Here is a 24,958-nt window from a genome sequence, read left to right on the forward strand (position 1 = left end):
TCTGCTTTATTAAGCAATTCCACCTTGTCATTACAATCAGCCGGCATGGCAACAGCTTCTCTTTTCCTACGTTGGGCTAGCAACTCCCTTTTATGAAGGAAAATGGGAACCAGTCGACTCAGGCAACAGATGGTATCAGAAATATTAGCGGGAACATAATTAAAAGTGGTTTCTCCACATGTCCAAAACCATCCACCTGGTAAAGGAATGTGTCCGTACATACTGGATATGTTAATGTGCTGTGTACAATTCCATGTGGGTCTCCCAACCTTTAGACATCCCTTCTGCACCTTATGTCGACTACAATTAACCATCCGAGCACACGTATTATTAATGGAATTTGCAACATGTGATGTAAATAATTGAAAAGCATTAACAGGCAGCTGGAAGGTTGGAGTTCCCCAATTCGAAACAGTATGATATTTAATCTCTGAAGTATTCATGAACCGCCCAAGTCCTGTAATGTTCCCAATATCCCCAGGTGCTTTGCATACGGGTATTAAACATGTTCCCAACATACCCATTTCCTGTACATGTTCAGTCATGCAAAAGTCACTCACATTTGTCATTCTTGCTAACTGAACCCAGATATTGTGTTGAAACCGCATCCCCAACTCCTGCCCCAACCTGTCAGCCCCGGCGCTTCCTAAAATCCAACAAATGCAAAGTACAAAAATAGAATTTGTATTTAAAGACGCAATTAAAGCAAGAATGGTATTCTCAGTTGTCTTGTCCACCCCGGCTTGTTCCATTGCTTTTTCTGCTTGTGTTGCTAAGTTCTTTATTTGGCCCCAAGTCACGGGAGGTTGCGGAACATTCCGACCACGCTTCCTGGAAGACATCCCAGTATCCTGAAGTTGCAGAGAAAAATTAGGGATGGGATTCTTAAGATTATCGTGCCAGGACATCGTCTTTCCAGGGCCGGATACACCTAGCAGGTACCCACACAGGACCGTCAGGCGTAGACACAGCCGCGTAACCTCGACCCCACGTTATAAGCGGAACTGGGCCTTTCCACTCTGGATTTGGTAGTTGCCGAAACTGCACCCGCGGGGCAGGTAGAGACTCCGACTGCTGAAAATGCCGCTGCGCTCGAGTAGAAAAGGAAAAATGAGTATTGGGAGATTGAGACAAATTTAAATGATTAATGGTAAACAACACTTGTGCCAGCCACTCCTCTTTGGTGGCCAATCCCAGTGGTACTCCTCCTTTTTGTTTTTGTTTAAGCAAATGCTCTTTAAGGGTACGATTGGTACGTTCGACGACAGCTTGACCTGTAGAATTATAAGGAATACCAAACAAATGTGTAATGGACCACTTAGTGCAAAACTGTGCAAATTGCTGTGAAACATATGCAGGACCATTATCAGTTTTTATCGTCTGAGGTTGGCCCATGATGGCAATAGAACGAATGACATGATTAATAACATTCTTAGTTTTTTCCCCTTTCTGAGGAGTTACCCATATGTATCCGGAATATGTATCTACTGTAACATGCAAATACTTCCATGGGGAGAAAGTAGGAAAATGTGTAACATCCATTTGCCACAACTGGTTAACTATGAGACCTCGTGGGTTCACTCCTGGTTCTGGGGATAGAGTTAACTGTGTGCATTGGGGACATTGTTGAATAATGGCAGAGGCTTCCTGGGCAGTAAGATGGAATTGCTTCTGGAGTGCTTTAGCATTTTGATGATGAAGGGCATGACTTTCTATGGGTGTGCAAAGGAGGGCACGAAGAGCCTGATCAGCATATTGATTACCTTCTGTTAACAATCCTGGGAAAGGTTGATGACTGCGAATATGAAATATAGCAAATCGACAAGACCGAGTATGTATGAGTTTTTGAAGTGTAAGCATAAGAGCAAGTAGATTAGTGTCCAGCATGGGAGAGACATAACTACCGGGTAATGCAAGTACAACATTCTTAACATAAAGACTATCGGTAATAATGTTAACCTCCTGATCTGCAAAAGTCAACAGCGCCATACTAACAGCGGCCAACTCAGATCTCTGAGCGGAAGTTTGGGGTAAGGTGAAAATTGTCTTCCAAACCCCCTGCTCGTGCCATGCAACAACCCCTCTAGTTGGACTGCCATCAGTATAGACCGTGACCGCAGGTAAGGGTTGTAAACTGATTACAGATTGAAACTGGATAGGAATTTTTTGTGTAATTTGAAGCCGTGGATCTGATGAGGAACGACATGAAATTGTGCCCAAATAAGAGACTAAAGCCCATTGAAGGTCATCAGAAAGCGCAACAGCATTTTCCCATGTGTAAAGTTTAAGAGGCAACGAAATTTCAACCGGATCGATACCTAATAATTGCCTTGATCGTAATCGTGCTTTTTGGATTATTTCTGCTGCTTGCATTGGCAAAGTTGTGATAGATGACTTTGGTGTATGGGCTAAGTAAAGCCACTCTATTATATGTGTAGCATTGGAGCCTGACTCCTGAGTGAGTGCAGCAAAAAGTTGGCTTCCATCAAATAAAACAAATAAAATCAGTGGTTTATTCAATATTTGTCGATCCACCCAAATAGCTTTTAACGTTGTAGAAACTAATTCTAGGGATTGCCTTGCCTGTTCCGTTAAAGTAATAATATCTGCAGGTTGACGTCCTTGTTTTAAACATTCAAATAAAGGCCCCATGTCTTGAGTGGTAAGTTTACAATATGGTCGAATCCAATTAATAGAACCCAAGAATTGTTGTAGTTCTACATAAGTTGGCTTCATTGACAAAGTAAGACAGGGCAATACAGGAGTGGAGTAGGATTGCATTAATTTATGTCCTAAATACAGAAATGGTTCTTTGAGTTGTACCTTTTCAGGGGCAATCTGCAACCCTGACTGTGACAAATGATCAGTAAGGTGTTGTTGCCACATAGATGGGAGGGTTCTCCCAGCCACCAAGATGTCATCCATATAATGGTAGACCAATAATGTAGGGTATTGAGCCCGAAAGGGTCGCAGGGCCATGTCTACAAACTGTTGACATAGGGTTGGACTATTTAACATGCCCTGAGGTAGCACTTTCCATTGATATCGTTGCGCAGGGCCAGAGTTATTATATACGGGAACAGTAAACGCAAATTTCGGTGCGTCTTGCGCTTGTAACGGTATTGTGAAAAAGCAATCTTTCAGGTCTATAATAGCTAAGGAATAGTCATATGGAATTAAATTTGGATTAGGCGTCCCACATTGTAGCGGACCCATGGGCACAATTAATTTATTTATTTCTCGTAAATCATGTAAGAGCCTCCACTTTCCAGATTTCTTTTTAATCACAAACACTGGGGTGTTATAAGGGCTATTACTTTCTGCTATATGATCAGCTTCCAGTTGCTCCTTTACCAGTTGGTGCAGAGCTTCTAATTTTTCTTTGGGTAAGGGCCATTGTTCTACCCAAATGGGTATGTCTGTCTTCCATTGTAAAGGAAGAGCTGCCTTTTGTTGGCTAATCATTAATAACAATGGTGGTCTGGAATTGCTCCAGTAAATCCCTTCCCCACAGATTTACTGAAATGTCCAATATACAAGGGCGAATGTGGGCTATACGATCACCATCAAGAGCAACAACTTGTATCCAATCCTTACTCCGTTTTGAATCCTGAGCTCCGCCCACTCCCCACACAGAAGGGGCCACTTCTACTGGCCAAGAGGATGGCCAGTTATGTTCAGCAATTACTGTGACATCTGCCCCAGAATCTATAATACCTTCAAAAATAACATTGTTTAAACAATACTTACGAACCGGTTTCTCCCTGGTCACTTCTGCCAGTACTGCAGCTACCTGTGGATGGAAAGGATTACCTGAAATACTCACACTCGGCGATTTCGTCCTTGTAGATCCGAATCCACCAGTACGTTTTTGGGAGGAAGTGTTCGATGTGAAAAGACGATATGGCAATAACAATAGTTGCGCAAAAGAATCTCCCTTCTTCAACTGAAGGGGAAGGTGACTCCAATACTGAATATAAATAATTCCCTGATAATCAGAATCAATAACACCAGGTACCACCATTATATTATTCTTGGAAGCAGAGGATCGCGGTAGTACAAGGCCTACGGTGCCTTCTGGTAAAGGGCCAGTGAGTGTGGTAGGCATTAAAAGAACTGCTCCAGGCAAAGGAACATCTTTTGACTCTGCATGTATTAAATCAATTCCAGCGCTTCCTTGAGTAGCAGGGGTGGGTACACTTCCTTGAGATTCGGGGCTGGAAGCCTGCCCCAAGTTCAGTTTCCCTCAATAGGACGGGAAGACACATTGGTATTGGTAATGGGAGCTGAACGACACTGATTAGCCCAATGATAACCCTTTTTACATTTCGGACAGATTTTCTTTGGCCGGTTTGTAACAGTGCCCCCACCTTTAAATGCTCCTCCGCCAGGAGCCCGACATTCCCTTCTGAAATGACCAGGCTTTTGACAATTAAAACAATTGCCTGTAGGTTTGTTACCCTGTCTTAATGCCCCAGCTAACAATGTCATGGCATGAACATGTGTACCTACCTCTGCACAAGCTTGAATCATGTCTCCCAATTCATATTGCGGTCTATGAATAATGTTTTTCAAAATCTTTTTACAGTCTGTGTTAGAATTCTCGTAAGCTAATTTTAACAATAATTCCCCTTGTGCCTGAGGGTTATCAACCTGCCGTGTCAGAGCCTCTTTCAAACGGTCAACAAACTGAAAATAGGGCTCTGTTGCTTGCTGCCGTACATTCGTAAAAGAACGTAAGGGTTCTTTCCCAGCAGGCACCTTTTTAAATGCTTTCTGTATACACTCAGCAGTTCGATGAAATGCGGCTTCAGGCAATACCCCTTGTTGTGCTATGGTAGCAAAATTACCTGACCCATAAATTTGCTCGGGAATGATATTAGCATCCCCAGCTGCTATAGCAGCATGTCTAAATTCTTGGTCCCAAACTACATATTGCGAAGGAGTCAAAATCATCCTAAAGAGATCCTTCCAATCTTGAGGGATCATGTTATATCCAGTAGCTACTCCTTCCAACATCCCTTGTACATAATTAGCCGTAATCCCATATTCTCTTACTGCCTTATTTATTTCTCTAATAACAGAAAACGGAAGAGCTGTCCAAGTTGCTATGCGATTATTAGCATTATTAGGATCTGGCTGATATGTAACGGGAAAAGCTGAAATTGTACCCTCCCAGTCTCCCATTTCTTCCATAGATAATAATCCTGAGGCTGCAGCCTGAGCTATGGCTGCTTTAACCTTCCCAGTAACCTGTTCTTGTTGGACTGGAGGGCTATATGGAGGAGCATTTACAAATTTCTCAATATCCTTTTCAGGTGTAGGTAAAGAAAGTTGGGGATAAAGAGGAGTTTTCTGGTCAGAATTGGCAAACAGCGATGTCTCTTTTATCCCTAAATGACTAATGGCCTCAGCACACTTTTGCCATAATAAGAGATGGTGAATAGGTGCTCTTGGTTCTTCATGTAATTTTCTCCCTATCTTTATCCAATCTGACTGACGTAGTGATCCTTGCTCTGGATACCATGGACATTGACATTGAATTGTTTTTAACAATGATTCAATGTGAGAACGACTTATAAAAGCTGAGGTATCCTGTTTTAAAATTTTTTGTAGCTCTTGTGCATGAACCTTCTGCTGAGCTGACAATTCCCCCCCCATACTCACGAATGGGAGCTGTACGCTGAGGTGCACCGTTGGCTGATCCTGCCAGTGGGTACGAGGGTGTTTGTTCTGAATCACGTCGGGGTCACCAGATGTAGATATCACGACACAGTGAGACACGGTGAGACCAGAGTTCAATTTCGGAGCCCCCCTCGTAATTCTCGTCTCCGCTTTTATTTTACCTCCGCTTGGAGGCGTGGATTATTTTCTCTCCATAAACAGCCTATGACCTTTAACTATTGTATAACATCACGTACATACATAGTACAACAGCATTATCTACGTGGCAATATGCAGGCAGTTATTTAACCACTACAGATGTCAGTATCGTTTACAGCCATAAAGTTAACCACATCCTGTTTTTCCACTGGTCAGATCGCAATGTCTTGAGAGATAGTGTACTGAGAACAGCAGCGTGGTTTGCCAACGTATGCTGTTCATTCAGTCCACCCCACAAGGATCTACTTTATTTGGTATAGTAGCTAGCTCTTGCTCACATTTAGGTATTATACGTTCATTATATATAAAAAAGCAAACCAAGCAATCTTCAGAAACTAGAGATGTATGCTTCCAGACTAATAGATTGGCCAGGGAGCACATATGATCAGCTTCTGAAGCTACCATCAGTGGTCTGAGAGAACTGTTGGGGCAGTCCCTCCCCACCTTCCCTGTGGCTGCTTAAAAAAGACCTGTGTGCCCTGAGGGAATGCAGAAACAAAGAAACTCAGGGTCACATATTGTCAGCTCCTGATGCAATCATCTATGGCCTAAGAGAACTCTATCCTGTATTTTGTACCATTTTTGTTTTAATAGTTTAAAACTGTTAACCACTTTGGGTACCTTGGCAGAAAGGTGATATGTAAATGAACAATGATATTCAAATGTAAGAGAAACCTCTTTACCAATTGTAACTGCAATTCTGTACTCAGTTATGTCTATTGATATAGTACTACTAAGGCTACACACTTTCTTGGATGTAAGTACTATTGGACTCAGTTATATGTCTAAGTGAACAAGCACAGGGTTGGTCTGCTTCCAATTAGAGACAACAATGATGCCTATATATGATTTAACATATTGGAAGTTGGCTTTCTCTTGCAGTGTAATCTTTGGAGCAGAGAGTACTGCAATTTCCAGACATCTTGTAAGATTGGGCAACTTACACAGTTTTCTTTTGCTTTGGGGATCCATCTCTCATTTCTAATTCTTAACATTTCCCCTTGTGCGGCAATCTCCCTACTCTAACAGCTCCTATGATACACTGAGAAGCGCTACTGCAAATTGTCTGTTAAAGCTGCACGTGAATTAATCACAAAGGAGCCTATAAGAAAATTAAAGTATTTATATATTTGGCTTTTGGGAAAACAAGATGACTGAATCTGCTCCTATGTGAATTTACTTGCCTGCCTAGTGAGATCCACATTAAAATACTGTTTTTTGGATGCCCTCGCCTGTTGTGATCATTTCTGACAAGCACAGTTGAGACAATTAAAATATAATATTGAAAAAGACAAGAAGTTGAAAAGGATTGTTCTGCTAGTGAGACGTATCATAATTTAGACTGGTATTATTTTTGTTGTTTCATAGTTATATAATTACAAAGTTTTTGATGTGTGTGTTAATATATATATACAGAACCTTTTCTTATACTTTGGGTATTGTTATTGTTTATATTTTAGTGATATTTGACACTTATTTTCATAACCCCACTATCTGGGCTATCTGGGTTTTACTTACTTTTCCCATTTTTTAAAAAAATCTTCATTTTGCTGTTTTGTATGTTACATGTTAGTTGTATTTTGTATTGTATTTTATATGTAAGCCACATTATACACATAAGTAAATCATTTAGTGATAGCAAAGGATGCAGCCACAGACTGAAAACCTTAATTTATTTTATCAGCTGAAAACTTACACATGCAAGTAGCTGTCTGGAGCTGCTGTCATCTGTGGGCAATTGCCCATTGTGGTGAGCTACTGCATTGCATATTGTAGATTATCAGTGAAGTATTCTCAGTCCTCAGATTGACTGCATGCCCAAGCTAGTTATTGAATCTTCCTGGACAGGAAGGAATAACAAGATGGTTTCCTATTCTAGCTGAGCCTTGCAACAGGTCTTCCTGAGCTCTGGCATGTTCCTGTATACTTGATTGTCCTTCAGTCCTGAAAACTAGCTTGCTCCTTGCTCCTAGTTTGTTGTTTGTTCCTGATTTCTGGCTTGTTCCTCAAGCCTCTCTCTTGGTTCGTTCTTTGGTTCTAACTCTCTGGGCCTGACTACTAGCTTGACCTATGACTCCTGGTTCCTGGCTCACTCAGACTTCTGCCTATGGCTCAGCACTGACAGTAGCTTTAGAGACATGTGTTCTTGATCCTTTGCCATCTTCATATTACTTATATTACTCTCAGTACCTCAAGGCAGTAAAATAATTTAACTTCCCTTCTTCCTCCCAACAGAAAATGCCACCCAAATCATAACACTTGCAAACTGGCATACAGCATCCCTCCTCTGTCAACAGCTCGACATAAGTAGTTATTACACATTCCTTGCTTTTGGGATGTTGTTCTGACTAAACCTTGCTGGGAAAGGGAAAAGGGCAGGTTAAGCATATTCTTCTTTAACATTTCTTTCTGGATCTGTTTCATGACCTGGATCAAATATAACCCTAGTCTGTAAGCAGAACTAAGTTCATCATCAAGGCCGCTGGCCCAACACATTTTATGACCTGAGGCAATTTCATGATGGCTTTGCCCATTCCATATTCAGAAGCCAATTGGTGTGGCAGTTGAACCTAACTTTAACACTGGTAACAGAATAGTACACCTGAGGGAAGCAAATCCACTTAGGAGATGTAAGAACATAAGAACATAAGAAGAGCCTGCTGGATCAGGCCAGTGGCCCATCTAGTCCAGCATCCTGTTCTCACAGTGGCCAACCAGGTGCCTGGGGGAAGCCCGCAAGCAGGACCCGAGTGCAAGAACACTCTCCCCTCCTTCCAGCAACTGGTTTTCAGAAGCATGCTGCCTCTGACTAGGGTGGCACAGCACAGCCATCATGGCTAGTAGCCATTGATAGCCCTGTCCTCCATGTATTTGTCTAATCTTCTTTTAAAGCCGTCCAAGCTGGTGGCCATTACTGCATCTTGTGGGAGCAAATTCCATAGTTTAACTATGCACTGAGTAAAGAAGTACTTCCTTTTGTCTGTCCTGAATCTTCCAACATTCAGCTTCTTTGAATGTCCACGAGTTCTAGTATGAGAGAGGGAGAAGAACTTTTCTCTATCCACTTTCTCAATGCCATGCATAGTTTTATACACTTCTATCATGTCTCCTCTGACCCGCCTTTTCTCTAAACTAAAAAGCCCCAAATGCTGCAACCTTTCCTTATAAGGGAGTCGCTCCATCCCCTTGATCATTCTGGTTGCCCTCTTCTGAACCTTTTCCAACTCTATAATATCCTTTTTGAGATGAGGCGACCAGAACTGTACACAGTATTCCAAATGCGGCCACACCATAGATTTATAGAACGGCATTATGATATCGGCTGTTTTATTTTCAATACCTTTCCTAATTATCGCTAGCATGGAATTTGCCTTTTTCACAGCTGCCGCACACTGGGTCGACATTTTCATCGTGCTGTCCACTACAACCCCGAGGTCTCTCTCCTGGTCGGTCACCGCCAGTTCAGACCCCATGAGCGTATATGTGAAATTCAGATTTTTTGCTCCAATATGCATAATTTTACACTTGTTTATATTGAATTGCATTTGCCATTTTTCCGCCCATTCACTCAGTTTAGAGAGGTCTTTTTGGAGCTCTTCGCAATCCCTTTTTGTTTTAACAACCCTGAACAATTTAGTGTCGTCAGCAAACTTGGCCACTTCACTGCTCACTCCTAATTCTAGGTCATTAATGAACAAGTTGAAAAGTACAGGTCCCAATACCGATCCTTGAGGGACTCCACTTTCTACAGCCCTCCATTGGGAGAACTGTCCGTTTATTCCTACTCTCTGCTTTCTGCTTCTTAACCAATTCCTCCATTTGTCACACATAGCTCTATTCTCCAGCACCTTGCTGCTGCTCTCTATCTGCCCTCCCCCAACATGTTGCTTGAGTCAGCTACCTCATTCTTCCTAATGTTGGCCATGTTTATACTTCTGTTTTTCTTCAGAAACAATGAAGGTATCTGCTGTCCTTAAAGAGGCAGTAGTGCAACTGCTACTCAAGAGATCTGCCCTGGATCGGCAGGTTTTTGACAATTACTGCCTAGTTGCAAATATCCCTGTTTTCCAGAAGGTCCTTGAGAGGATGGTGACTGTGAAACTTTAGAAATTATTGGAGAAAACTGATTATCTACACCCATTTCAGAGCCAGTTTCAGAACCAAAATGGGCTTGGTTGCCCTGATGGATGGGTTTTATCAGGAGAGGGAAGTTCAGCCCTGTTACTTCTCCTTGCTCTCTTGCTAGCTTTTGTTACAGTCAACCATTGGAATTCCCTGCCCTTAAATATTAGACACCATCTATGTTACCTTTTCAGCAGTTACTGAAGACCTTCCTCTTTCAACAAGCCTTTTAAATAGAGACCTTATCCCAGTCCGTGTCTGTGTTAGAAATACTTTTTAAGATGTTTTAAAGCTTTTTTAAAAAAGATATTTTTAAAGATGTTTTGTTTTAATATATTTTAAAGTCTGTTTTAAGATGTTTTAGAGTGCTTGTAATGTTTTGTTTGCCACCCTGGCTTCTGGGAGGAAGGGTGGGATGTAATAATGAATAATAATATCCAAGAATAGAGTAAACTGCTTGTTCTAGATGAAATTGCACTCATCTTCAAAGAGACGGTATGTAGCCTGGGGGATGCTCAGTATTGTCAATAGACACTCAAGTGACTTTCAGCCAGCTCTGGCTTGTTCTCCAGCTGTAGCCACTCCTAGACAGAGATAGCCTTGCCACAGTAACTCATGCACAGGTTACCTCCCAACTAAATTACTGTAATACATTCTATGTGGAGCTGCCCTGAAGATGATCTAGAAGCTTCAGCTAGTGCAGAATGTGAAGGCTAGATTGTTAAGCATAGGCTAATGGGATCCTGTGACACTGATCCTGGAAAAGTTGCACTGGCTTCCAGTATGCTACTAGATGAAATTCAAGGTGCAGGTGATGACCTATAAAGCCCAATATTACTTGGGACCTAAATATTTGAAGGAGTGTTTCCTCCTGGGTCAACCTGTTAAGAGCACCAGGACAGACCCTTCTTGTTACCCCATTACCAGGTGAGATCTGCTGTGTGGCAACATGGGAAAGGACCTTGTCTGAGAGGCATCCTGTGTGTGGAATGCCCTTTTTGGGTTTTGTCACCAGCTGAAGACACACCCAGGTATTTGTAGGGTATTCTAGTTTCAGTTTTGAAATACAGCATTTTTGTATTGTCTCCTGTTTATTGATTTTATCTGCTCTTGTTTTATTTATTTCAGTTACTGACTCTTACCTTAATAATTTCAAGGCAACTTACAAGTAACATCAATGCACATGTGGGATGAAACAGAGACACGCGTGCACACACAGAGCTATATTAGCATATGGCAAGTCATAAAGAGCCTTCTCACATTGCAGCAGGTGGTTGTGTTATTATTGTGTTGATGGATGTAATTGTTGGTTTTAAATTTGTTTTATTGTACTCCACCCTGTGATAGCTTGTGTTAAAGGTAGGCCATCTATATTACTAGTCTAACAAGCATGTTTTAACTAGCTGAAAAATAAAATATATTTTTGTTTCTAGATTGTTTTTAGCCACTAGATGGCATTCTTCAAACATCTCCTTAGAACTGACTGAAAAGATTTTTTGTATCACTAATTTTAAATTTGAAATATATTTCTGGCTATTTCCAATAAGGGTGATACCAGAATTTATGCAGAACTAATCAAGTGATAGATACAATTATCAACCTGTGCAGTATTCACCATAAAGGAGGGGGGAGATGTAAGACCCCCTAGGCATCTCCCCAAAAGTCTCCCCTCAGCCATCTTTGTCAGAAGATGATAAAGGAGGTGGCCAGGAAGTCAGTGAAAGTTAAGCATAATTGGTGGATCACAATGGGGCGACTGGGTATCCATTGCCAGTGTTTATATGGAAGTAGTCCTTCACACCCATCCATTTAGAGGTTTGGCTGTTGTGAAATATTTAGGCATAATTTATAGGGCTTTTAACGGGTTTTGAGGGCTGGTATAGATTAGATATGATAGTATCTTCAAAATGAGGATAGCATCAAAACTAGCAGCTGGAGTTTGGGTTGCTATGTTTGATCCCATGGGGATAAGGGCAGAGCATAACCTCCTTTTGGTCCAAACACAGCAGTTCATGCTTCAGAGCAAGATGGCTGAACAGTGGGTTCAACCTCATTTCATTGTTGGGTGTTCAACAGTCGGGGACAATGCTCCAGTCACCCTGTGGTTTCCACTACAAGTTCAACATTTGTGGAGCCCAGCAACCCAGCTCTCAGACCAGACCTCAACCCCCCCAAGGATGTCCAGGGAGCTCAGGATGAGTGCCAAGAAAGGGAGATGGAGCATCAGTTGCTGGGAAAGGGGTCTAGCCCTGCTAGGGTCAGACCCTTGGCTCGATGCTTCAAAATACCCCAGGATTACTGAGGTGAAGTATATGCAGCAGAGATTCCTGAGGATATATAGGATTCCCTGCATGGACTCTTGTATTCATGCCCAAGCCAGGGGCTGTCATTTCATGAAAGGACAGGGCAGATTGCTGAGACGGAATCTGACAAAAGAAATCTCAGAAGGCAGGGCAGAAGCTTCCTAGAGGACCACTTCCAGCTATTAGTTTTGCCCTCACTTGGGATATCTATACTAGTACCTAAAATGGCATTGGGGAAATTTGAGTTGCATTTTCCTTTACTAGGTAGTCTTTGATAAAACTCAGCTTGGTACAGTATCAGTTTTTCATGAAGCAGTCAGCATGACGCAAAGCTGAGAATCCTTATGGGAAATTGTGACATTAAGTTGGGCATTCCCCTTCTTCTGGTTCATTTGAAATATTTTGTCCTGTGGGCTTTATGTTCAAGGGACAGTACTAGGTGGACAAGGCACAGCCCATATTCTGTCTCTAGTTCAGCCTTCAGTTCTTTTAGCATCATGCTTGATTGGGCCCTTTGGAAGCAGTTTTGTCTAAATACCACAGCATAGTGGTGAATGGCTTTTTGAACTTCAGCCCTAAGGAGTTGGAATAATGTGCCATGCACACACACACTCCTTTATGACCTGGCAGATGAACTGGAGAGTCAGATCACCCTACCCAAAATTCCAAGAATCTATTGGGGCCTTTATTCCGGAGAGGTTGATTACCCCACTTCATCACAGAATCTTTCTGTGTAAATATACAGGTTCCCTATGTTCTATCACTTCTCTTGTCTCATCATTGGAATTAAGAGCCCCAGACCCTTCCCTCTTTCCCCCTTTTCTCTTCCTGATTCCTTAGCCCTCACTGAGGAAAGGTAACTTTCCTTTTAGGTCTTCTTCCCCTGTCTATATTTTCTTCTCCTTTGTAAAGCCCTTCCTTGCACTTTTCTCACCCTCCTCATGTCTGTGTCTGCCATCCCCCACCTCCATACTCTTCCTAGTAGGATCTGCCTCACCTTTTAAGCTTCCAGATGCCATGTTATATCCAGCAGCTAATGCATACATTAAGGGCATCACCCTCTCACACCCCCACTTCTGGTCTGGATGCCTTCACATCCTGTCAGACTGGCTGGAGCATTGTGTAGAAAAAGCCAAGAACAACAGCACTCCCATGGGGGTTCCCTTCACCCACCAAAAGAAACTAAGAGACCACCACCTTATCCCACCTCACATTTCTTGGGGAAGAGCAGGATATACCCAAGCAGCTGAGCAAGCTTCCCGAGAACATAGTGAAACCAATGCTGCTGCTGGCCCAGATGTGTGCAAGGTAGAAAAAGATTACACTGAACCAGCCACAAGAAATGGAGGACCATCTAGCCTTTCCCAGCCAGTGTGCCTCCAGATGTTGTTGGACCACAATTTCCATGTTTCCTGACCATTGACAATGCTGGCTGAGGCTGATGGGAGTTGTGGTCCAACAGCATCTGGAGGCACACTGGTTGGGAAAGGCTGATCTAGACTGTGCTTGTAGAGAGGCCATTTATTATTTGAATTTTTCCCAGGCAGAAATAGAACAACATTTAGATAGCTGTTGTTGTAGGCTTCCTTGTTAATAGAAAGCTTCCAAGAATGTATGTATTTATTGCATTTTATTTTTTTAGTGGAGTCTCAAAAGCAGTTTACTGTATCTGGGGGTGGGAACAATTAATTTAAAACCTTAAGTTAAGATTTGCAAATTGTAACAGATCTGGTCCCATGAGAAGATACAAGGTTGGGAGGGTGGATGGAGAGAAGATAACAGCTCCAGCAAGCCTCATCATGTTAAGGTTTCAAGCTAGTTCTCTTGTGTGGCAGGAGGAACTCTAACCTCCTAACCTAGATGTTGTTATCTTCTCCACTCTTGGACTTGGTTGGGAGGCACTTCTGGGAAGAACTTGCTGTTTTTCCCACAACCAAGGCAAAAATAGCCAGAACTTGAATAGACACATCAGGCAGAGTGGAAGGAAGATTGTTCCTACATTCTTTGGAAGAAGATCTATGTGTAGAATCCTGCTTCTGCTGAGACTTTAAACAACTATATTCACTAACAGGCAAAAATACCCCTTGCAGTTTAAGAATGTACCTATAGCCAACAGATATTTCTATCAAACCTTAAAAAGCAGGGAAATTGGGCAGCTATAGTGAATGCACCAGGGGAGCAGGAGACCTGACCTCCTCTCTGAGATATTGTACTGCGCTACAAATTTGTAAAAATGCAAACATAATTTGGGCTGATCTTTCACAGTCCTATCTGCTTCCTGTGTAGCTTGGAAGAATTTGGTAACGTGCCTCTGAGCAAGCGGGAGTTGGAGGGCAGGTTTGATCATTTGCATGCTAATTAATTAAGAAGGAGGGGAAGGAGAGGAGAGAGCGGGAGAGGAAAGGCACATTTGATCATTTGTAGGCTTATTGAGTTCAGTGGGATTTACTGCCCTGCAATCATACATAGGATAGGTGAAACTGACCATGGGGGAGGAGGAGAAGAGGGAAGGAGGACTGGAGTGGGCAGGGGAGGAGGAAGAAGGAAAAGGGGAGGGGAGGAAGAAGGGAGGAGAAAGGCAGGTCTGATTCTCCCATGCAATCATGCTTAGGATAGGTAAAACTGACCATGGGGGAGGAGGAGAAGGAGATTGGAAGGGGAGGGAGGAGGGGAGGGATGAAGGAACGGAAGGGGTAAAAGGGAGGGGATGGGAGGGCAGGTTTGATCATTTGCATGCTTTTTGAGTTCAGTGGGATTTATTTCTGTACAGTCATGCTTAGGATAGGTGAAACTGACCTGGGGAAGAAAAGGGGGTGAAGGGTAGGGGTAGGGAGGAAGGGCTTCCCCCAAAGAATCCTGGGAAGTGTAGTTTGTGAAGGGTGCTGAGAGTTGCTAGGAGACACCTTATTCCCCTCACAAAGCTACTATCCCCAGAAGAGGGGCTGACTTTAAATCACTCTGGCCACTGGAGCTCTGTCAGGAGAATAGGACTCTTCTAACAACTCTCAGCACCCTTCACAAACCACACTACCCAGGATTCTTTGGGAAAGCCATGACTGTCTAAAGTGAAATAAATGCCTGGTGTGGGTGTTGCCACCTGATTAGCCAAGCCAAACAACTGTGTCTGGCTTTTAGAACATTGACAGTTGGTTCTTACTGAGCATGCCCATGCTTATCATTGACTCCAATGTTAAATTTCTTAAATTAATTAAAAATCAGCCAGGCATTTTTTAAACTGAAGAAGATGAAGGTCAGAGTATGGAGCAAAGTCAGTAATAGGATTACAGGTACTCTGTGAACATGGCTGATTTTTAATTAATTTCAACAGATTATGAGACCACTGACAGAAAAAAGTCCAATGGGGGTCTGGATTTTTTTTCTTGTTTTACACTTTGAACTCTCAATTCTCTCTGAATGTTTTGTGTATCTCCATGAAAACTTAGAGGGCTGTTAAGCAAGCATTTCTGAGTTCAGGGCTATAAGTTTTGTAAGGTTTTGTTTTGAAATGAGCTTATGGGAAGCATCAGAATGGCATGGGGGTATTTTCAATTTAACATTGCAGAATGCAAGAAATCTACTCTGGCTATAATATACAGCCATTCTCGTCGCTGTATGATTCCAACATGTTTGTGAGCATCCTTGAAGACCTAAATGGTGGAAAGGGGAGATATTACTTTGTTAAATGAAATACAATAAATACACAACTACTGAATCAATTTCAGAAGTCTCATCTCTTTATTCTGGATGTGATAGCAGAGGATGCACAACTGCCTGAAAAATAGTTGTGACACAATATGGGGAGAAGCAGCATCTCAAACACTGTTAGAGTATAAGATCCAAAGTGGTATCCATTATAAAGTTGGAGCACAGTGGAAGTGAAGTATCGCATGTAAAAAAAGCACATCTTACATACTGTATCTGATTAATTCTTGCCTATGAAAGCTCATGCCACAATAATAATAATAATAATAATAATAATAATAATAATAATAATAATAATAATAATAATAATAATAATAATAATAATAAACGAGTTAAATACTATGAGATTTATTTATTTATTTATTTTGGCTTTCATCCTAACTCTAGAACTAAGAGAATGGGTCTAGGTTCTTCTGCGATTTTATGTTGTCTCAAACAAGAGAATGGAAGGATAGTTACTTAGCTACAGCATGTCCAGCCTGACTAACCAGAAAGGACCGTGTAGAAGCGTAAGAGGAGACTGCTGAATCAAGCCAGTGGCCCATCTAGTCCAGCATCCTGTTCTCACAGTGGCCAAACAGATGTTTGAGAAGCCTGAAAGCAGCACATGAGTGCAACAGCCCGCCCCTCTCTTCCACTTGTGATTCTCAGCAACTAGCATGATTAGAGGCATACTGCCTCCCACAGTGGAGGCAGAATCTTATAAAAGAATAGGACAAATAGGATCTGAGGAAAACTGTCTCATGACCCAGCAAAAAAACAACACACTACATATAAAAAACAACATGGACAGGCTTCTTCATTAGAAACTTGTGTGCCAAGAATGCATAGCGCTTCCATTCAGGCAGTGGTTGAGAATATTCCTCATCATACTTGTTGAGGCATCCACTAAGATTCTGCATATGTGACTCAGCCATTTTCATCATCTTGTTTGTACTTTGACCATCGTCCTCATATGTGTCTCTTCATGTTCCTCTTAACATGCCAAATAATGGTCACAATAACCTGAAATTTCCACACTGTATTTTAAAGCCGTCAGAATTTCCTGTTTACAAAACATGGTTCTTTCTAGTTACTCAGCATGTGTGGCTTGGTTTTGGCAATCATTTGGAATAGTGGATTTAATGCAGTTGCTTTCAGCCAGTGCAGTTGCTTAGGGCCAAACTAGACACGTCAGTGATAGCTCTGCCTTGTTTAAAAACAGAATTGTCACAATCAAGGTGGCGGCTGAGTTTAGCAGCAAACTACTGAACTGGTGAGAAGTGAACATTTCCCCCCCCAGCACACGTGCATGCATGCATATGTACCCATGTGCATGCACATACACACACACACCTTATGCCTCTACAGCTTCTCTCCTCAGCCTAACTCTTATACCAGAAGTTACTTTGGCTGTATGAAAAGCACGTGAAGAGAGAGACCACAGAGACATAAGGTTGGTTATGGAGAAGATTCTGAATCTGTGCACTCTTTTTGCTTTCAAAATCAGACGCCCACACACATCACCACAGAGTCACTGCTGTTACATCTAGTTTGGTCCTAATAATCAAGAGTGTTAAGGATAGTCCTTGAAAATATGAGTACTCCTCCCCCTTTTATTTTAGAAAGAGATAATAGTTCAAGGGTGCCTCCTGTCAGTATTTTGCGGGATGGATTCAAGCACATTCTGAGAAATTTAGGTCTGCACAATTAAAGTGGATTAAAGTGCTCTGTTGCCCTAGTGCAACAAAAACATTTTTTAAAAAAACAGACTTTTTGCAAGTTAGGAAGGTGATGGAGAAATGCATTGAATACTGTGGAATGAATGGATGATTGCTGGGAAGACATATGAACACATCGCAAGTAATAAAGGATGAATGCTCATTGTAGTACAACCTCCCTGCAACAATTCCGAATGAATGCTCATTAAAGACCACACATAATTTAACCTCCGTATAAGCTTTGTGCAAGTGAATGGATGCTCAATAAATCGGTCTGGATGAGTCTCAAGTCTTTGCGATTATAGAGAAAAATGCTGAAAATATTAACTTGAAACCAAAATATAGTATGTTTTACATTGTAAAACTTCAACTTGGCATACAGGCCATGATCTAAAGAAGGGGATGGACATGCATAAGTGGTATAGAATTATGTGCAGCTAGATCTTTCTTTGCTGTTTTTGACAAAGTAGCTCCCACTGCTGAAGAGACAAGCCATGGTTCAGTTTAAAAACATCAGCCTGCCTCATCAGCACCAATGCATTTCTTTGATGTCTTTTCTTCATACTAACAGTTTGTAAACTCTTTAAGGTATTTCAGAATAAACTTTATACATGAAGCACTTTATATTATTACAGCTGCCTCCATGGGACAGGTTGTGAGAATAATGGAGGTTTAGGAAAACATCTAGAGAAATTTATTTTCCAACCCATAGAGAGGATTAAAGTGATTTATCTTCAGCCAAAGTGGAAATTTGGAGCTGTCATGGCCCCGTCAGAGGACTCATCAGACGAGGATGACTCGGGAGTAACAGCAGCAGACCCAGAAGGAGAAATGGAGGAAACTCCTGAGAACCCAGCTCCTCCCCCTCAGCTGCAGAGCACCCCAGACACAGCTGAAGCCCTTCAGCCAGACGCACACAGTGAACAGGATACTCCCCCCTCACCTGCAGAACGTAGACAACAGAAGGTCAGGCAGAAGAGGGGCAGGCCTGTCTACTTAAGGCCAAAACGCTGATGGCTCACACCTGCTGACAAACCTGCTCCTTAAAAGTCAAACCTTGGCTTCAGCTTGTTGCTGACTACAATGTCAGGCGTGACCACTGTGTGTCTTCCTATTCCCTGAACCTTGACTTGGACTGATCTCTCGGCAAACTAGACCCGGACCTTCACTGACGTCTCTTCTGGATTTCTGGCTTGGCACGTAAGCTTTGAACGGCCTCTGCCCTTATCTTGCTTCCTCCTTGCTAGCCTGGCAGATTTATAGCCAAGCTGCCAGCTGAGGACTTACAGCCTGGCAATTACCAAGGAATCTCCAGCCCTGCCTGCACCCCCACCGATACTGCTATCTCAGTGAAGAGCTGACAGGAGCAAGGGATAACGCTTGCATTAAATTATATTTTTGTTGCTGTAAATCAACAGCAAACATCATGAACTCATGCAACAAAACAAAATCCTTCCTCACTCATTCAGAATGAAAAAAAAATCAGAGAAGACTGAAAAAGAAACAATGGATTTAGGGGAGGGGGCACAGCAGGCATAGAAATCAAAAGAAGAAAGTGGATGAGTTAGGTTTTCCATTTTAATTTATTTTTCTTTTAAATTAATCAATGATTACAGAGTATCCAGAGACAGCCTTGCTTCCGCCAAATGTCTACAAGAGTAACCTCTGATGAAATCTGGGAAAAGTTGGATATAGCCCTTCAAGTAAGGGAAGAAAAATCAATAACTCCAACTTGGGTCTTTGCAAGCTTTAACTGGTTACTCCAACATGAGCCTTTGCCAAATGGTTGCCCTCCAGATGTTTTGGACTACAACTACCATCAGGCCCAGCCTATCTGTCCGTCTGTCCGTCTGTCCAATCTAATCTAATCTAATCTATTTATACCCCACCCTTTTTCCAGTGGAACTCAGGGCAGCTTACAACAACATAAATACATAAGATTAAAACATTCAAAATTCTACATTAAAATAGCATTAGCAAGATTAAAACCATTAGCAAGATTAAAACATTTAACATCTACTTAAAATAAATAAAACAAATTAAAATAGTGCAATTAAGCAATAGACAATGCAGCAACCTCTCAACGAACTGTCCTAACCACCTTTTATTCTAAAAGCCTGTTGGAATAAAAAAGTATTTGCCTGCTGACAGAAGGACAATAAAGAGGAGGCCATCCTTGCCTCCTTAGGAAGGGAATTCCAAAGCCTAGGGGCAGCCACCGAAAAGGCCCTCTCTCGCATCCCCACCAATCGTGCTTGTGAGGGCGTTGGGACTGAGAGAAAGGCCTCTCCCGAAGATCTCAGGGCCTGGGCAGGCTCATATAGGGAGATACGGTCTAAGAGATAGCCTGGACCTAGGCCATATAGGGCTTTATAGGTCACAACCAACACTTTGAATTGTGCCCGGAAACAAACTGGCAGCCAGTGGAGCTGTTGTAACAGGGGGGTTGTATACTCCCTGTAGCCAGCCCCAGTAAGCATTCTGGCTGCAACTCGCTGTACCAATTGAAGTTTCCGAACAGTCTTCAAAGGTAGCCCCACGTAGAGCGCATTACAGTAATCTAAATGGGATGTAACTAAGGCATGTATCACCGTAGCCAGAACAGGCGTCTCCAGGAACGGGCGCAGTAGGCGCACTAGTCTTAGCTGTGCAAAAGCACTCCTGGACACCGCAGAGACCTGAGCCTCCAAATTTAAAGCCAAGTCCAGGAGCACACCCAAACTCCTCTAAAGATGGCGGCGTAAGAGCTCGCTACGGCTGGAGCTCCGCCACCATCTGTTTCTTTCAACATCTTTAAACATCTTTTTAGCATTATTTTTGGGACTGGGAACGCCTCCTCTCTGTTTTACAACTTGCAATTAACGAGAGCCATTAACAGCAAGAACGCTAAATAAGAACAAACATAGGAACGAGCGCGAACTTACCATCAGCTGTTGAGCTGGCGCTGCGAGGTTCGGGTGAGAGCCGTTCCCTCGTGGTGCTGAGGTCGGGTGAGAGACGTCCTTTGTTGGCTCAGGCTTGTTGCTTCTGCCTCGCCCTGCTGTCCCGTCGCTGTGTTTGTGCCTTCGGTGGTAGCTGTGTTGTTGTGCTGCTGACTGGGGCATCACAGTGTTGTGGCGTTGTTCCCATTACCTCGCCTGTTTGCGTGCAGCTGGGCTGCCGCTGGGATTCCATTGCTGGGGCTTGCGCACGCTGCGGCCGACCTGCTCCTCGGGGTGCCGTTGTCGTGGTGGGATCGTTGTTCTTCGTTGCTGTCTGCTGCTTGTCTGCTGTCGTTCGCTTCTGCCGCTGCTGTGCCGCCGCCATTGCCGCCCTGCCGCTGCGGGCCGTTGATCTGTGCCGCTGGTGGTGGGCTCCTGCTGTCGAGAGTGAGAGCGTGGCGTGCGGAGTTTGGGGCGTAGCGGCGGGCCGGACCCTGTGATGGTGATGGTGAGAGCGTTGCAAAAAGGGTCCAGGCTCATGTTTTAGAGGACACCGCATGGAGCTGCACATGAGGCGGAAAGAGATTCGGCTGAGTACAGAGGACGCTGTGTGGAGCGACGCTGGAGGAACGAGATGGCCGGGTTGGCAAGAACAACGCGGAAGCCCGGGTGAACGCCCAGGGGCCATGTAGCAGCTTGTCGGTGGTGAGAGCACCACAGGAGGAGGCTACGCTGTCGTCGTGGGCCAGCTGGCGGCGACGGCGGCGGCAGGAAAACGCTGCGGAGGATACTCTAGAGAAGACTTGCTACGGAGGAGGGTTTTTAATGCTGGTTGTTATTGTTGTTGTTTGGCTGTATTTTAATTTGTTTGTTTGTTTGTCTGTTGTTGTGTGAATGAGATTGAGTGGATGTGTGTGTGTCTTTGTGTTTATGTTGTTTAAGTGTTTTGTTGTGTTAGTTTTATTCTAAGATGTGCCTGGGAGAACATACCTCGGGTTTAGCAAGGAGTTTTTTGGGGGGCCCAATTAACGTTGTGATGGGTAATGGGAGGTACGGTGTTGGGAGGAGAACATGCCAGGTAAGGGGAACTCGTCCCAGACAAGTCGTGTCTGTGCCTTGTTCCGGTTCTCCTCATACCCACAGGATTGTTGGTTGTACTGTCAGCCAGCTCTCGGATCTCCAGGTGCTGCTTTTAAATGCTAGGTCGGTCGTTAATAAACCCCCCCTTATCCACGATTTGATTGTGGAGAAGGGCGCCGACCTTGCGTGCATTACCGAGACCTGGGTGGGTGAGGAGGGAGGAGTTGCTCTTTCCCAGCTTTGCCCACCTGGGTATTCGGTGCAGCACTGTGGCAGATCTGAGGGCCGGGGAGGCGGGGTTGCTGTGGTCTATCGGAGTTTTTTCTCTCTCACCAAGCACCCTGTCCAGTCAGCGACTGGTTTGGAGTGTCTTCATCTTGTGTTGGGCCATGGAGACAGATTGGGAATACTGTTGGTGTACCGCCCACCTTGCTGCCCAACGGCTTCCCTAGCTGAGCTGACGGAGATAGTCTCGGAGGTATTGTTGAGATCCCCCAGACTGGTGGTACTGGGGGATATCAACATTCGTGCCGAGGCTGTCTTGTTCGGGGCGGCTCAGGACTTCATGGCCTCCATGACAACCATGGGGCTGTCTCAAGTTGTTACTGGCCCTACACATGTATCAGGACATACTCTTGATTTGATCTTCGCCACTGGTCATGGAGATGGTGATCTGAGGGTGGGATATTTTTCATCTACCCCATTGTCATGGACAGATCACCGCTTGCTGAGCTTTAGACTCACGACAGCCCTTTCCCTCTGCAGAGGTGGGGGACCTATTAAGTTGGTCCGCTCCTGGAGGCTTATGGATCCTGTTGCTTTCCAGAGTGCTCTGGGAGTTTTTCCGGCTGATAGTACTGGCGCTCCTGTCGAGGCCATGGTCGACCTGTGGAATACGGAGATGACCCGGGCCATTGACATGATTGCCCCCGCGTGCCCCCTTCGGTGCAGAACTCAAACAGCACCGTGGTATACCCCAGAGCTGAGAGTGATGAAGCAAGAGAGAAGGAGGCTAGAGTGCAGGTGGAGGCGAACTCCTGATGGATGCAGTCATTCTTTGGTGAGTGCCTCCACTAAGGCGTATGTAAAAGTGGTTAGGGTGGCAAAAAAGTCTTACTTTGCTGCCACCATTAGATCATCTCTTTGCCGCCCAGCGGAGCTTTTTAGGGTGGTACGAGGGCTCTTACATTCTGCCCCTCATGACACTAAAGAAACATCAGAAGCCCGCTGCAATGAATTTGCGGAGCACTTCCAAGACAAGATTGCTTGCATCCGTTGGGACTTAGACTCTGATGTTATTACAGATGATTCCATTGGAGTGTCCAGAGCGCGGTCTTGTTCTTCATTGTTGGATGAATTTCAGTTGGTGCAGCTTGAGGAAGTGGACAAGGTGCTTGGAATGGTGCGGGCGACCACGTCCGTCCTGGATCCTTGCCCATCTTGGCTGGTGAAGGCCGGCAGGGCTGTAACCACCAGCTGGGCCAAAGAGGTGATAAATGCCTCCTTGAGAGAGGGAGTAGTCCCTGGTAGTCTCAAGGAGGCAGTAGTGAGACCTCTTTTGAAGAAACCTTCTTTGGACCCAGATGTTCTGAACAACTACAGGCCGGTGGCGAATGTCCCTTTTTTGGGCAAGGTCTTGGAACGGGTGGTCGCTGGCCAGCTCCAGGCGCTTTTGGATGAAACCGATTATCTGGATCCGTTTCAATCCGGTTTTAGGTCCGGTTTTGGCACCGAAACAGCCTTGGTCGCCCTGTATGATGACCTTTGTCGGGAGAGGGACAGGGGGAGTGTGACTCTGTTGATTCTCCTTGATATCTCAGCGGCGTTTGATACCATCGACCATGGTATCCTTCTGGGGAGGCTCGTGGAGTTGGGAGTTGGGGGCACTGCTTGGCAGTGGCTCCGCTCCTACTTAGCGGATCGTCGCCAGAAGGTAGTACTTGGGGAACACTGCTTGACACCCTGGACTCTCCATTGTGGAGTCCCTCAGGGATCGGTCTTGTCCCCCATGCTTTTTAACATCTACATGCAGCCTCTGGGTGCGGTCATCAGGAGTTTTGGAGTGCGTTGCCATCAGTACGCTGATGACACGCAACTCTACTTCTCCTTTTCACCTTCTTCAGGTGAGGCTGTTGATGTGCTGAACCGTTGCCTGACCGCGATAATGGACTGGATGAGAGCTAATAAACTGAAACTCAATCCAGACAAGACTGAGACACTGTTGGTGAGCTCTTTACCTGCCCAGATGGTGGATGTTCAGCCTGTTCTAGATGGGGTTACACTCCCCTTGAAGGAACAGGTTCGTAGTTTGGGGGTCCTTTTTGACCCTTCCTTGTCGCTTGAGGCTCAAGTGGCCTCGGTGGCGCGGAATGCGTTTTACCATCTTCGCTTAGTAGCCCAACTACGCCCCTATCTGGACAGTGACGATCTCGCCTCTGTTGTTCACGCTCTGGTAACTTCTAGATTGGACTACTGTAATGCGCTCTACGTAGGGCTGCCCTTGAAGACCGTTCGGAAACTTCAGCTAGTGCAAAACGCGGCAGCCAGGATGTTGACGGGGACCCATTGGTCCACGCATATAACACCTGTCCTGGCCCGTTTGCACTGGCTACCTATTGGTTTCCGAGCCAGATTCAAGGTGCTGGTTTTGACCTATAAAGCCTTACATGGTGTGGGACCGCAATATCTGATGGAACGCCTCTCCCGCTATGAACCTACCCGTTCACTTCGTTCAGTATCTAAGGCCCTCCTCCGGGTACCAACCCATCAGGATGCCCGGAGGATTGTTATTAGATCCAGGGCCTTTTCTGTGGTGGCCCCCGAACTATGGAACAGCTTACCTGAGGAGATACGCCTGGCGCCTACGGTTCTTTCTTTTAGGCGCCAGGTTAAGACCTGGTTATACTCCCAGGCATTTTAACGTTCATGTTTTATATTCAATGTTTTTTACTCTACCTTGTTGTGACCTTGTATGTTTTATTGTAACTTTGTATTTTAACTCTGTTGTTCACCGCCCAGAGAGCTATTCGCTATGGGCGGTCTATAAATAAAATAAAATAAATAAAATAAATAAATAAACTGCGAACCTGTGTCTTCAGGGGGAGTGTAACCCCATCCAGCACAGTCTGACACCCTATTCCCTGATCTGCCTTTCGACTGACCAAGAGTACTTCTGTCTTGTCTGGATTAAGCTTCAATTTGTTCACCCTCATCCAATCCATCACTGATGCCAGCCACCAGTTTAGGG

The 24,958-nt window shown here is 44.2% G+C and overlaps 1 protein-coding gene across 4 annotated transcripts in view; it reads left to right on the forward strand.

Annotated features, from left to right (window-relative positions):
- The window catches only part of SOSTDC1 (sclerostin domain containing 1), a 75,616-nt gene that overhangs the window by 3,112 nt on the left and 47,546 nt on the right, over window positions 1-24,958 (forward strand). The gene's annotated exons all lie outside the window — the stretch shown is intronic.

Source organism: Rhineura floridana, chromosome 10 (genome assembly GCF_030035675.1).
Source record: "Rhineura floridana isolate rRhiFlo1 chromosome 10, rRhiFlo1.hap2, whole genome shotgun sequence".
Lineage (NCBI taxonomy): Eukaryota > Metazoa > Chordata > Lepidosauria > Squamata > Rhineuridae > Rhineura > Rhineura floridana.